The sequence below is a fragment of the Octopus bimaculoides genome, chromosome 3 (assembly GCF_001194135.2).
Source record: "Octopus bimaculoides isolate UCB-OBI-ISO-001 chromosome 3, ASM119413v2, whole genome shotgun sequence".
NCBI classification, from domain to species: domain Eukaryota; kingdom Metazoa; phylum Mollusca; class Cephalopoda; order Octopoda; family Octopodidae; genus Octopus; species Octopus bimaculoides.
In genome coordinates this window covers 53,788,125-53,802,210 of record NC_068983.1, presented here as the reverse complement: position 1 = coordinate 53,802,210, position 14,086 = coordinate 53,788,125, and the positions used below count along the sequence as shown (strand labels likewise).

General features: G+C 34.8%; 1 protein-coding gene and 1 non-coding gene across 5 annotated transcripts in view; one reads left to right on the top strand and one right to left on the bottom strand.

The window, feature by feature from the left end:
* The window catches only part of LOC106880479 (sodium-coupled monocarboxylate transporter 1), a 177,370-nt gene that overhangs the window by 22,874 nt on the left and 140,410 nt on the right, over positions 1-14,086 (top strand). The gene's annotated exons all lie outside the window — the stretch shown is intronic.
* Positions 190-308, bottom strand: LOC128247495 (5S ribosomal RNA). The gene has a single exon (XR_008263855.1). It is a non-coding gene; the product is annotated as a 5S ribosomal RNA (ribosomal RNA).

The following is a 14,086-nucleotide window of genomic DNA, read 5'->3' as shown; positions in this document are numbered from 1 at the left end:
TATATGTATATATATATATATAATCAATGGAGAAAAGTGACTCTTACTGAATAACTATTTCGTTTCTCTAATGAGGTATTTAAGAATAAATAAGAATGGATGAATTAACTTTATATTTGAAGACAAACACAAAAGTAAAAATGACAATTATTTCTTTATTGCCCAAAGGGGGCTAAAAGGATAGAAAGACGTTTACAGCACCTAGGTTTCCCAAGCGGTCACCCATCTAAGTACTAACTAGGCTCGATGTTGCTTAACTTCGGTTATCGGACGAGAACCGGTGTTTTCAATGTGATATGGCCGTAAACGTAAAAACGATAATAATATCAGAAAACTGAAGCCGAATCAATATAAATAAAAAAATAAAAAACGATAAACAAAATACATAAAATAACAAGAAGAACATACATACGTAGTTGTGTACATAGACGACAATATATAAACTATTATACTTATTTTCTTGTTTAATGTGTTAATTTGCGAGGACCACATAAATGAAATTACCGTTGCATGTTCGAAGTATTGAAAGTCCACAAACTATAGAACCTGGTTCAAGGGACTTAACTCTCGTTTGATTTTTAGGCAAATAGAAGTTTTATGATTTGTAATTCAAACATCGGAGTGGAGATGGGGGAACTGGTTTAACTTGATTAGGTAATTGAATTAATGAAAGAAGAACGTTAAAATGCATTTAAAATTTTGTATTGCATAATTAAAAATATCAAAATTAAAGTTAAATCTTAAAAAGAATCGATGTGTGAAACAAAACAATAATCCTCCAATGTAGATTGAATATGTGGTAAGAATTGGATTAAAAACACACAATACGTAAAGATGTATATATACGATTACATACACATGCAATAGAACAAATGATACATATATACATGCACATATGTCTGTCTAGCTAGCTAACTAGTGATTTCTATATATTATGAATAGTAAATATGTATGCATATGTGTGAGTGTGTGTGTGCATACGAACACATAAATATACTTGTTTATACGTACGTATATACAAATATTGATACTTGCACATGTACTTACATACAAACATACAGATACATGAATACATTCATACTTGCATACATACATACCTATAACTATGTAACCATGCAACTGTATCTGCGTCTTTGGTACTTTTTGGTTATTTCACCCCCATTAAAAATTGGGCTATCACCCCCAACTAAAAAGATTGTTTAACCCTCAATAAAACAAAAAAAAAATGAAAAAATTTATAAACATGAAAAGTGGAAAGATTAAACATCTTATTGAATTTGATATTTTTATAAGAAATCATACAAAATTGAAAAAATTAATAAACATGAAAATTGAAAAAATTAAACATCTTAATTGAATCTGATAACATTTTAATAACAAATCATACCTTTCCTATTGAGGAGGCCAAAAGTCAACAATGTGTAACTCTTTTAATCCAGTCTTTTGTTGCCACATAAACTCAACTTTTTAGTGGGAAAATAATCCAATTTTTTAATGGGGGTGAGATAACCAAAATGTACTGTGCCTTTTTCATGCATGTGGTTAATGCCTGTCTATATATTTATTGATCTATCTACCTTTCTGTCTGTCTGTCTGTCTCTCTATAGATACACATAACATATTGATCCAAAGAAGAGCAAAGATGATAATAAGCAAAAAAAATTAGTTAATGCTGTGGGTTCGAATATTAAGTAGTTAGACCAGAAGGGGGAAAAAAAAAAGGTTTAAAGGTTGTTTCCTTTTGTAGTGAATCGCTACATTTCTATATATCTTTTATACATGCAGTTTCTGTATATAGAAGTGCTAATTCTCTCAATGCAAATTATCATAGGTAGAACAAGAACAAAATGGTTGAATAATATCCATAGTCTCAGTTGGTCAAACCTCAGAGACCAGCCAGAAAGGGTAATGATGGTTGTTTCTGATAGGACACCATGGTGGAGTTGCCGGAGGACTCTATCCGCACGAAACTTCCTAGGAATAATGAGAAGAGAAGATGCATGAATGGATAGGTGTACTAGGGAATTTTACATAGTTTATTTATTGGCTGAGGTCATCATGGAAGGGCTCAATATCCTATTAGCAGGTAAACAGTCGTTAGAGGTCAAGCCAAACTTAAAGTGGTAAGAAAGGATTTATCAAAGCAGTAGAGTCACCATTGGAGAGCTTTTCCCTAATAATGCTAAGTGTTTACTTAACATTCAAGTATTTTATATAGAAAAGTCAATAAGTCAGTTTAATGCGGATGTACAATTGAAGATAAAGTACTTTAGTAGTTAAAGGTGTGTGTTATAATTGGTTTCTATCTACAGATAATAGCTATTGTATCTGTTAGTAAAAAAATTGACTCAACCCAATGATATTTGTAAAGTTTATGTTTTTATTTGATAAAATTGTCTCTCATAAAACAGGTGTTTATGTGAGTGTATTTGTATGTGCATGCATGTGTGTATATATGCATGTATGATGTGTGTGTGTGTGTAATGAATATACATCATATGTACATATATATATATAAATATATATATATATATATATATATATATATATATATATATATAAGACGGATGACCTCTAAGTGGACATCCATTATGCTAGATGTAGACCCCATATGGTCTACAGATGTAGACCCCATACAGTCTACACATACACACGCACACATATATACATATATTTACATATGTATACATATATATATATATATACATAGATGTATATTAGCAGAGATTCATACACCATGTGTGTGTGTGTGTGTGTGCGCACGCGTGTTTATAAATGTATGTCTGTGTATATATAAATGTATGTCTATATATGTATGTATATAAAGACATCTTGTGTCAACAAAAGTTTAATATTGTCTCCTTTAACCCAGAATGCTGTGAGTCTGAAATATTAATTCTAAATTTTGGCACAAGGTCACCAGTTTTGGCAGAAGGGTGAAGTCGATTACATCAATCCCAATGCTTAACTGGTACTTATATCAATGACCCCCCCTCCCCCCAAAGGAGGAAGGGCAAAGTCAACTTTAGTGCAATTTGAACTCAAAATGTAAAGATAGGTGAAATACTGCTTTGCATTTTGCCCAGCATGCTAAGGATTCTGGCAGCTCACTGCATCTTATGTGTCTGAAATAGTCTTTTCTACTCTAGGCACAAGGCCTGAAATTTTGGGGGAGGGGGCCAGTCAATAAGATCAACCTCAGTATGCAACTGGTACTTAATTTATCAACTCCAAAAGGATGAAAGGCAAAGTCAACCTCGGCAAAATTTGAACTCAGAATATAAAGACAGAAAAAATACTGCTAAGCATTTGGCCTGGTGTGCTAACGTTTCTGTCAGCTTACTGCTTAAATATTCTTTTCTAATCTAGGCACAAAGACCGAAATATTTGGGGAGGGGGCCAGTCGATTGGATCAACCCAGTATGCAACTGGTACTTAATTTATCGACCCCGGCGGAATTAGCCTTATATATAATTGCGGTTTTAATAAATGCCATATGGAGAATGTTTTACAAATATGTCTATAATTATCTCATTGAAAGTATGGACTGCTCTGTGTATGTTGTTGGTTGTGCTGTCATTTAATTCTGAAAACTTTAACTTCATTTCTTGATGAAACTTGTTCCACTGGCCTTTTTTTATTTTTATTTCTTTTTTTGCTTTCAATTTTGTAAAAGTGATTTTAAGATCTACATTGATGTGGGTGCATAAATTATGATAATCAGTTAGTGGACTGAGGGAGTTGGGGGACTTCTTACCAAGTGTTTGTTGCACACTGGCATGGAACACAAGGGAGTTATTGAAGTTGCCATGGTGAGGTGTGTGTGTGTGTGTGTGTGTGTACATGTGTGTGTGTGTGTGTGTGTGCATGTGTGTGTGTGTGTGTGACACTTATGAAATCTCTGTACTTCCAAATTTGTAAAAACAGGATGCATTGCATGTATTTATAGTCTTCTCTAAGCATAATATTTGGGAAAGTGACAAAATGTTTTAATTTGGGTGTGTTGTCTGATAAGATGGTTGGTATTGTCAGTGTGTGTGTGTGTGTACACATGTACATGTGTGTTTATTGATAGGTTTTGTCTTGCAGGTTTTATTTTGAAAACTTGTATATCTAATGAGGTGTCATCTCCAATTAGTTAATGAATCTTGTTTGTATGACATCCATGTACTGATGCACGAGTCATGTATATTAATCTTGTGGATGCATAAATTATGTATATTATGAAACCTTCTCCTTTGTGGTATGGTCTATGTTACCTGAGATGTGTGTCACTCAGGATATAAACCATCTGATATGATTCCAAAAGTCTCTTCTGAATTATAGCTATGAGAGTTTTGTGGGAGATGATAAAATATTTGTTCCATAAGCATACATTTTACACCATAAAATCTTTAGCTTTCAGGTTACTCCACCAAATGTAATTCTTATTTATTCACATCGTTTTGAATTAATTGAAAATTATCTCATCACTTTGAGACTTTGATGAATTATTTCATTGTTTTGAGATGATGCTCAAGGTGTCGAAACAACTGTTGTGATTATTAATATAATCTCGTATATTCCATCTTCTGTCTTCATTTGTTATTTACACACACACACACATATATATACACACATATATACATCTTATCCTTATGTATATAAATTTATATATATATACACACACACACACACACACACACACACATATATATATATATATATATATATATATATATATACATATATATGTATATACATACATATATATACATATATACATATATGTATATATGCATGTATTATTGTATATATACATACATATATATGTATATATGTCTGTGTCATCATTTTCATTGTACATTCTATGTAGTGTTCTCACTACATGAATAAATGGAGCTTGTACGAAACATACGTACTGCTATAACCTATTGAATTTTTGTTGCTTTTCTTCAAATTTTATTCACCAAATCTCTTCATTTTGTTTTTGGTTTTACCCTACCAAGTTCTGGTGCCTCAAACATTTTAAGTACCACTTTTAATCTTTTGATTAAATCTATATTATATATATATATATATATATATTATATATATATATATATATATATATATATATATACTTCGATGTTGTTGAGTTTGGAGGCACATAGGTTAGTGGTCAAGGTGTTGGACTCATGAATGCAGTTTTGATTACTGGGTCAGGTGAGGCATTGTGTTTTTGAGCAAAACACTTCATCCATGGTGCTCCAGTCCACACAGCTGGAAAAATGAGTAACTCTGTGACAGACTAGTGTCTTCGAGAGGGGGCCAGTTGATTAGATCAACCTCAGTATGCAACTGGTACTTAATTTATTGTCCCCGAAAGGATGAAAGGCAAAGTTGACCTCGGCAGAATTTGAACTCAGAACGTAAAGACAGATGAAATACCGCTAAGCATTTCACCCGGCATGCTAATGATTCTTCCAGCTTGCTGCCCTAGTACACCACTATGTTGATAAATATGAAGAATTCTTGCATCATAGAGGCTCATGGGGTTAGTTTCATGGTTTCTGTGGCAGGTATATTCCCTCTTACACGAGACACTAGTCTGTCACAGTTGATATTAATATGTGTGTGTATACACACACATACATGCACACATATTCAATAATCTTTCAGTTTCCAAATATACTCGCATGGTTTTGTTTAGCCCAGGGCTCTAGCAGAAGACATTTGCCTGAGATACCACACAGTGGGGTTGAATGCTGAACAAATGTATCAGGAAACAAGCAAACTTCTTACCACACAGCCCTATCTGTGCCTGTATTGAAGGGCATCCAGCTGTAGAAACAATGCCAGATCAGATTAGAGCCTGGTACAGCCTCCTGGCTTGCCAGTCCTCAGTCAAACCGTTCAACCCATGCCAGCATGGAAAGCAGACGTTAAACGATGATGATGATGCATTTGTATAAAAGTATGTTTTATAGAACATACATTTGGTTGTGACACTTTAATACACGTCACACCTATTATGATTTCTTGTCTTCATTCTCTGTAGATTTTTATTGTTCATGGTCTACTGAATTTATTCTTTAGATACATTTTCTTACTCCCACAAACTTTAATTTTTCATTGCTCTCAGCACTTTTTCCTGCACTGACTCATTCCCTTCATTTGCACATATTGTTTTTTATTGTTGTCAACATAGAAATAATATATAAATATAAATCATTTGTGTTTGTGTGTATATGCATACATACACATCCATATGTATGTCTGTATGTATGTATGTATGTATGTATGTATGTATGTATACACACAAATATTATATCTATACTGACTACCTCCATCAACAATTCAAGAATCAATTAAGGCGGCGAGCTGGCAGAAACATTAGCATGCCTGGCGAAATGCTTAGCAGTATTTTGTCTGTCTTTACGTTCTGAGTTCAAATTCTGCTGAGGTTGACTTTGCCTTTCATCCTGCCTGGCTCAATAAATCAAGTATCAGTCGCATACTGGGATCGATCTAATTGACTGGGCCCCCTCTCCAAACATTTCGGGCCTTGTGCCTAGAGTAGAAAAGAATTCAAGAATCAAGTAATGTTACATATAGTTTACAAGTCTCTAAGGATTTGACAATGCCTTTTGGTTATGTCACCAATAATTATTTTTTGTTAATGAAATGTGTGTAGGATAGTGTAACTAAATATCTTATAAACAATCTCTCCTGTTTTATTCTATGTTATGTGTATGCCTGTGAGTGTGTGTGTGTGTGTGTGCCACATAAAAAGCTTTTGTGCTGGTGTCACATAAAAAGCACCTGCTTGAATTCCTATTAACCCTTTAGCATTCAGATTACTCAATAAAATGTAGTAATATTAACTTATTTACATTGTTTTGAATTTATCCTGCATCAACTTGTAGCCTTGAGATTTCGATTATGTGGCTGTATATTTTTTAGGCTAACATTGTAAGGCAGGTGCGAGAGGTTGGATATGGCCAGATTGAACATAAAACAGAGAGAATATTTTGGCTGGATATGGCCTGTTTAAATGCTAAAGGGTTAAACAAGAAAAAAAGAAACCTATCTGCTTGAAGGACTTCAGCGTTTATCATGACCCTAGCACTTGAAGCAAGAGAGTTTATAAACTTTTGCCTAAGCTTCTGGTCTAATGCAGTGTTATCTCATTACATAAGCCCCATGGGTATTTCCTCCAGATCATTACATTCTGAGTTCAAATTCCATTAAGAATTTTGTGCTGTGCAGTAACAATTCTGTCAGCTTGCCACTTTGTAACAATGTCCAGCATTAGGGAATGTGTATCAGAGTGGGCTGATACCACAGCTGGCGCTCGATCGGTTATGACGATGAGGGTTCCAACTGATCCAACCAACAAAATAACCGGCTCATGAAAATAATGTGCAAGTGGCTGAGCACTCCCCAAACATGTGTACCCTTAACCCTTTTGATATCAACCTACTTGAAACCACCTCTGGCTCTGTAGTACAAATGTCTTATTTTCAAAGGTTCTGAATTAAAATCTTCCAGCAAACCCTAGTCACAATTTATGTTCCTAACACCAGTTTAATGATAAGTAAGTTATTTTACAAAATTCTTTGTTATTTAAAATTAATTGAAAGAAACTCAGAATATCTCAACAGAAATATGGTAACAAAAGGGTTAATGTAGTTCTCAGACACACAGAATGTGACAAGGATGGCGCTTTGAAATACAGGTACAACTCGTTTTTGTCAGCTGAGTGGTCAGGAGCAATGCAAAATAAAGTGTCTTGCCCAAGGTCACAATATGCAGCTGGGTTTCAAACTCACAACCCTATGATTGTGAGCTAAATACCCTAACCACTTAGCCAGGCACATTCTTGTTACTCCATGGTGTTTATTACCACCCAGTTTATGTTTGTTTACTTCGATGTTGACATTATCTTGCATCCCTGAAAATGACAATAAAATAAGTTATGTGAAGGACTTAATGATTGAAGCCAGTAAAAGGAAAATAAGTACATTTATCTGTCTTTGTTTAAATAGAACTTAACCTATAACAACACTGCATACAATTAACATAATTTATTAAGACATTGGCAAATTTTGTAAAGCTCTTGAGATTTTCATACATGTGTGTATGTATATTAGGGTGGAGCAAAAAATGTACATTTTACACAGATTTTCAAAATATGGTTTTAAGAATCTATTTTCTATTGCGAAATCTTAAAAAAACAATTGTGTTAAAATCTGAAGTTCTTAAATCTACATCTTCAGGCTCCGCAGCCAACTTGAAATTTTGAATAATGAGCAAAAAAAAATCAATTTATAACTCGTTTGCCATTCCTCATTTTATTTTTACATTCATTATTACGAATTAATTTTCTTTTGCAAAATCTTTGAAAAATAAGCGTGTTAAAATCTCAAGCTCTAAAATTTATATCTTCAGGCTCCGCAACATACTTAAAATTTCGAAATTATGTGACATAAATAGACTTTGCAACTTTGTTTTCTTTATATATGTGTTGCATATGAGATGGCTTCCAAATATATGTGTTACATGAGGTCTAGATTACACATATATTAAAATAAATTAAACAAATTGTCAAGATTGTAGCAGAAAAGATAATTCTTCTTTGGAAAAAGGCATCCATCCCTTGTGCTATGACTGAGTCAGTTAAACTGAAAATCTTAAATTTACCTTTGCTGACATAGAAGGGTGACTGTAATCTGGCCGATTCTCTCTAATCAACCTCTTAATGCTCTCTTCAGATACCGCTTGATCTATTCTGCCAATGATCATTTTTTCAATTTGTCTGTTGATCCTGTAAAAAATTTTCTTCTCTCTCTGCTACATTTTTGTCTCCACTACAACTGCAGCTTTTAAAGGAGTTGCACTTGCAACAAGAAATGTCAAATAAATCTTTTGTTGCATTGTTTTTTAAACACATTACCCTTTGTTTGAAACGATGGCACATTTTTTTCTATTTTTCACAGATTTTAGTAATTCTTGGTTTAAGATTTTCGGTTTAATTGACTCAATTGTAACACAAAGGAAGAATACCTTTTGCCAAAGAAGAATTATCTTTTCTGCTACAATCTTGACAATTTGCTTAATTGAAGGATCTTTCTTAACTACATTCTTTTCTTTTTCTCATTCAAATAAAACACATTTTAGTACGTCCTTGTAAGTTGGCAAAACTCGCTCGCTAAAATCACATGCAGTACCAAATGCCGGGCATTCAATATCATGACACGTTATTTGCTTGTGAGTCATCACTAAATGTAAAGAACACTAAATTTAACACGATCGTTAATTTTAATACAATGGCCTAAAGTCAAGGTGCAAAGCAGAAAACTTCACACATGTATGACATACGTCCACACACAACGACCATTGCAGCGGCACTGGAGAGAAGTTCACACTCCCATTCTCTTTGTTGTCAATGCAGAACCTCAAGATATTAGTCATTTATATTGAAACTTGGTATGCAACCTTTTATGGATAATATATTTAATGTTTTGCCTTCAGCTACGTAGAAATATTAATCGTTACGACTTATAATCCATGAAAGCCAAAATTCGACCAAAAATAGCAATTTAGAAAAATTGCATTGCAGAGCCTGAAAAATATACTTAACCACAAAGTTCTTTATACACCTTTCTTTTAACCTTAATTTGCATCAAAATATCGATTCTTGGTTACCAATTTTGAAAGTTGCATTTTTCGCTCCACCTAATATATATCTGCGAAGATGTCACACCATTAACCCTGCTTCCAAACTCAAACTTGGTGTGTGACTCACTCGTAGTTCATCTAAAGCAACTTGATATAGTGATATGCACACTATATCACCCACCTGTTGCCTCAAATCATGATGGAAAATTTGAGGAAAGCCTCAGTGCGATAAAGGAAGTACTAACACAATTGGATCAACATACTACTATACTCCTGATGGGTGACTTCAAGTCCCCAACATCAGGTGGCTTGAGGGCAACATAACCCTAGGAATGACACACAAAGAGCGAAATCAAGCAGAGTCTTTATTTGATCTTATGAAAATGCTATTCATGGAGCAGATCATACTCTCTCCAACCAGGCACAAAAATATCCTGGACTTCTGTTTTACAAACAATGTGGAAATCATCCACAATGTAAATATATCACAGACAATATTCTCAGACTATAACATGATAGAACTGACAATATATGGCTTGGAATTAACTGAAGATAAACTCTGCACAGATGGCACTCAAACCCTATCCAGCCTAAATTTCTGTGAGGCTGACTGGAAGTCACTGGAAAAACAGATACTCCAACAGGACTGGCGTAAAAGCTTCTCTATGCAAGACATAGATATGAAACTCAATAAATTCATGTCAATAATGCGAGCCATATGCATTAAATATGTCCCAGAGAAGAGAGCCAATACACACAAAAACATCATTCCTCGACACAGGAGAATACTCATGCAGCAGAGAATAAAGATCTCGAATTGTTTAAACAAACATCTCAATGACTGAATTTCCACCTGACAGAAGAACTCTTTGAGATTGAAAATAATCTCAAAATCTCCCATGAAAAAGGAAGAGAAGAAAGAGAAATCTGGGCAGTCAAAAATATAAAAGAAATCCTAAAGTTTCTAAACATTGACAAAGGAGTTTGCCTCAGTACACTATAACATAGGACCACTATTTGGTAAAAGTGGCTCACTAACTGCAGACCTGGGGAAGATAAGTGAAGCACAAAATAAACAATTCTGAAGTGATTTTACTTCTCCACTGGAAAATATGCAAATAAACAAGCCTGAAGAGTTTTTCAATGTAACAAATCTATTTGGAAAATAGGCAACCATTGATTACATCAACATAACAGAAGAGGATGTAATATTGGCTATTGATGAGATGAGATTAAACTCAGCAACAGGCCCAGATGGACTCCTGGCTGTTCTCTTAAACACTTGTAAAAAGGCTCTTGCAGAGTTTCCTTGCATGTGGTAAACTTCCCAACATGCTAAAAGAGGGTATAATATGCCCTTTCCATAAAGGAGGGAGCAGAGCAGATGCTAAAAACTACAGGCCCACCTCTCTGATCTCACATGTTAGCAAGACAATGGAACGCATTGTAAGAGAAAGGATGATCACATTCCTAGAAGAAAACAAACTTCTCACAAACATACAACATGGCTTCTGTCCAGGGATAAGCTGCCTTATACAGATGCTGTAGCACTTTGACTGGGTTCTGAAACAATAGCTAAACCAGTCAGCTGTTGACGTGATATACATCGACTTTGCCAAAGCCTTTGACAAGGTTGATCATGGCATGATACGTCACAAGCTGCAAAACCTTGGTATTACTGGGAAACTGGGAGAGTGGCTGAATGACTTTCTGAAGGGCAGGAGTCAGACAGCTGTAGCCAATGGTGCTAACTCTGAAGAGACACCAATTCTCAGCGGAGTCCCACAGAGAACTGTACTGGGACCACTACAATTTGTGGTGGCCCTCTCAGGCATGCCCTCCACGGAATGAGTTTTCATCACTAGCTGGTGACTATCACACACTGAAGATGGGTAACTACCCAGAAACCCGGCTCTGTGTGTATCACATAAGGCTAGAGATGGGAGCGATGACCTTCCCTCGCAAATACTAATCAGACACAGACAGTGTCATCAGCCAGCTGGAGATGTCTTCCTTGAGCTAAAAACAACAGTAACATTGTCTTCTATGGGACCGCCACATTTAGTTGGCAAATACAATTTACGATTCCGTACTGTTACTGTTTACCTCTTGCTCAGAGATTTAATATAGATTATTTCTCCTTTTTCAAGATCAGCGACAATTTGTCGCTAGAAAAAGCATATAGTATTTTGCGAGTGGAATGAGTTTTCATCACTAGCTGGTGACTATCACACACTGAAGATGGGTAACTACCCAGAAACCCGGGTCCATGCGTATCACGTAAGGCTAGAGATGGGAGTGATAACCTCTCCTTGCAAATACTAATGGGACACAGACAGTGTGTTGTTAGCCAGCTGGAGGAGATGTCTTTCTGGAGCTAATAACAACAGTAACATCGTCCTCTACGGGGCTGCCACATTTAGTTGGCAAATATATTTTACAATTCCATACTGTTACTGTTTACCTCTCGCTTAGAAATTTAATATAGCATATATATATATGTATATCAGCATATATAGTATATATCTTCTATGTAGGTATGTATGCATAAATTTGTGTTGTTGTTCTGGATAGAATTTTTCGTTGAAACTCTTTTCACACTGACAAGCATACACCCTATTTGCATAATAATTGCCACAGCAATTTGACAATTAATAATCTCACGCTCCATTTAACCGTGGGTATTCATAACAAACACTGCTGAATATCACAATGAAAAGAAACTTGAAACCCCAGGAAAGAAAGTGAGGTAAGTTTGTATTATTTTAAATAGGAAAGAATAAATATATTTGAAAGGTGATATATGAATATTTGCAAACAGCGCTGCAAGAATGTAAAATAACCAGAAATAGTATGCAAGATGTTTTGGTTACAATCCTATGAAACATTTTTACAAAAACATTTCACAGGAGCATAGAAATATGAATACATATTGATGTCTATTCTCTAATTATATATATTAGTTTCCAGTTAATTTTTTTCATTAGTTTTGCTTATTTTGTTTTGTTGTCTTATAACTTTCACTTGGATGGATATTTTTTTAACACTGTATTTTTGTTTTTGCTATGTAATCTATGATTCATTAAAAGTCAGTATGCTGAGGACAGGAAACTACCCAGAAACTTGAGTCCGTATGTATCGCAGATCAAGATGGGAAGGATGACTTCCCTTTGCAAATACAGACAGGACACAGATGTATGTCGATAGCCAGCTGGAGGAGATGTTCTCCTGGGGCTAAAAGTAACAGTAACATCCACCCTTAGGGGTCAGCCACATATACACTGGATGATACAGTTATGGAGACTCACATACAAGACTTCAAGTTTCTGTGTCAATGATAGGATTACTACATTTCTTTAGCTGTCTTCAGTCTGGAGCCTGCAGCACCATCAATTACAAACATAGTAAAAACCTACATCACTGGTGGGAAGGAAAACAACTCTATATGGTCTGTCACTATATATATATATATATATATATATATTCAAATCAGGCTGGCCAGATTTAACTCATGAGGCTCAGCCACAAAATTTAGACCTTTAATATTGAAAAGCTGAGATGACGATCACTTTTCCATTTTATTGCAGAGTTCTGCAAAAGAAAAAAAAAAAGGCACTTCAATTCGCACAGGAACTATGGTGGTCCTGTATTGAAAATTACATCCTGTAAATCTTTTTTGTTCACTTTTCAAACAGTATGAAACAATTTCAAAGAGAGGAATGACCTGCAGTGGTCAATAACTGCATATGCACTTCCTCATAGATGTTTATTTACCAGTTAAACACTCATTGGTTAGAACCAGTTTAATGTAAGAGGTTTATTTATATATGATAGCAGGGATGGAATTTATAAGGAAATCTGTCTTGGGGAATGCTTTGGTAACTAATGCTTTAAAGTTTGGGAAGCGTGCTACAGTGGCTGTGTGGTAATAAGCTTGCTTCTCAACCACATGGTTCTGGGTTCAGTCCTGCTGCATGTGTGGCACCTTAGGCAAATGTCTTCTACTAATGCTGCAGACCAACCAAAGCTTTGTGAGTGAACTTGGAAGATGGAAGCTGAAAGAAACACATTGCATGTGTGTGTGTGTGTGTGTGTGTGTGTCATTATGCTTGTATTTGTCCCCCAGCACCAGTTGACAATTGGTGTTGGTTTGTTTACATCACCATAACTTAGCAGTTTGGCAAAAGAAGCCAATAAAATAAGTATCAGTCTTATAGAAAAAATAAGTACTGGGGTTGATTCATTTGACTAAAAATTCTTCAAGGTGGTGCTCCAGCATGGTCACAGTCTAATGACTGAAACAAGTAAAATATAAAAGATACACATACAGACATATATATATAGAGAGAGATGTGTGTGTGTGTGTATCTATATATATATAATATATATATATATGTATGAATGTATATATATATATATATATATATATATATATATATATATA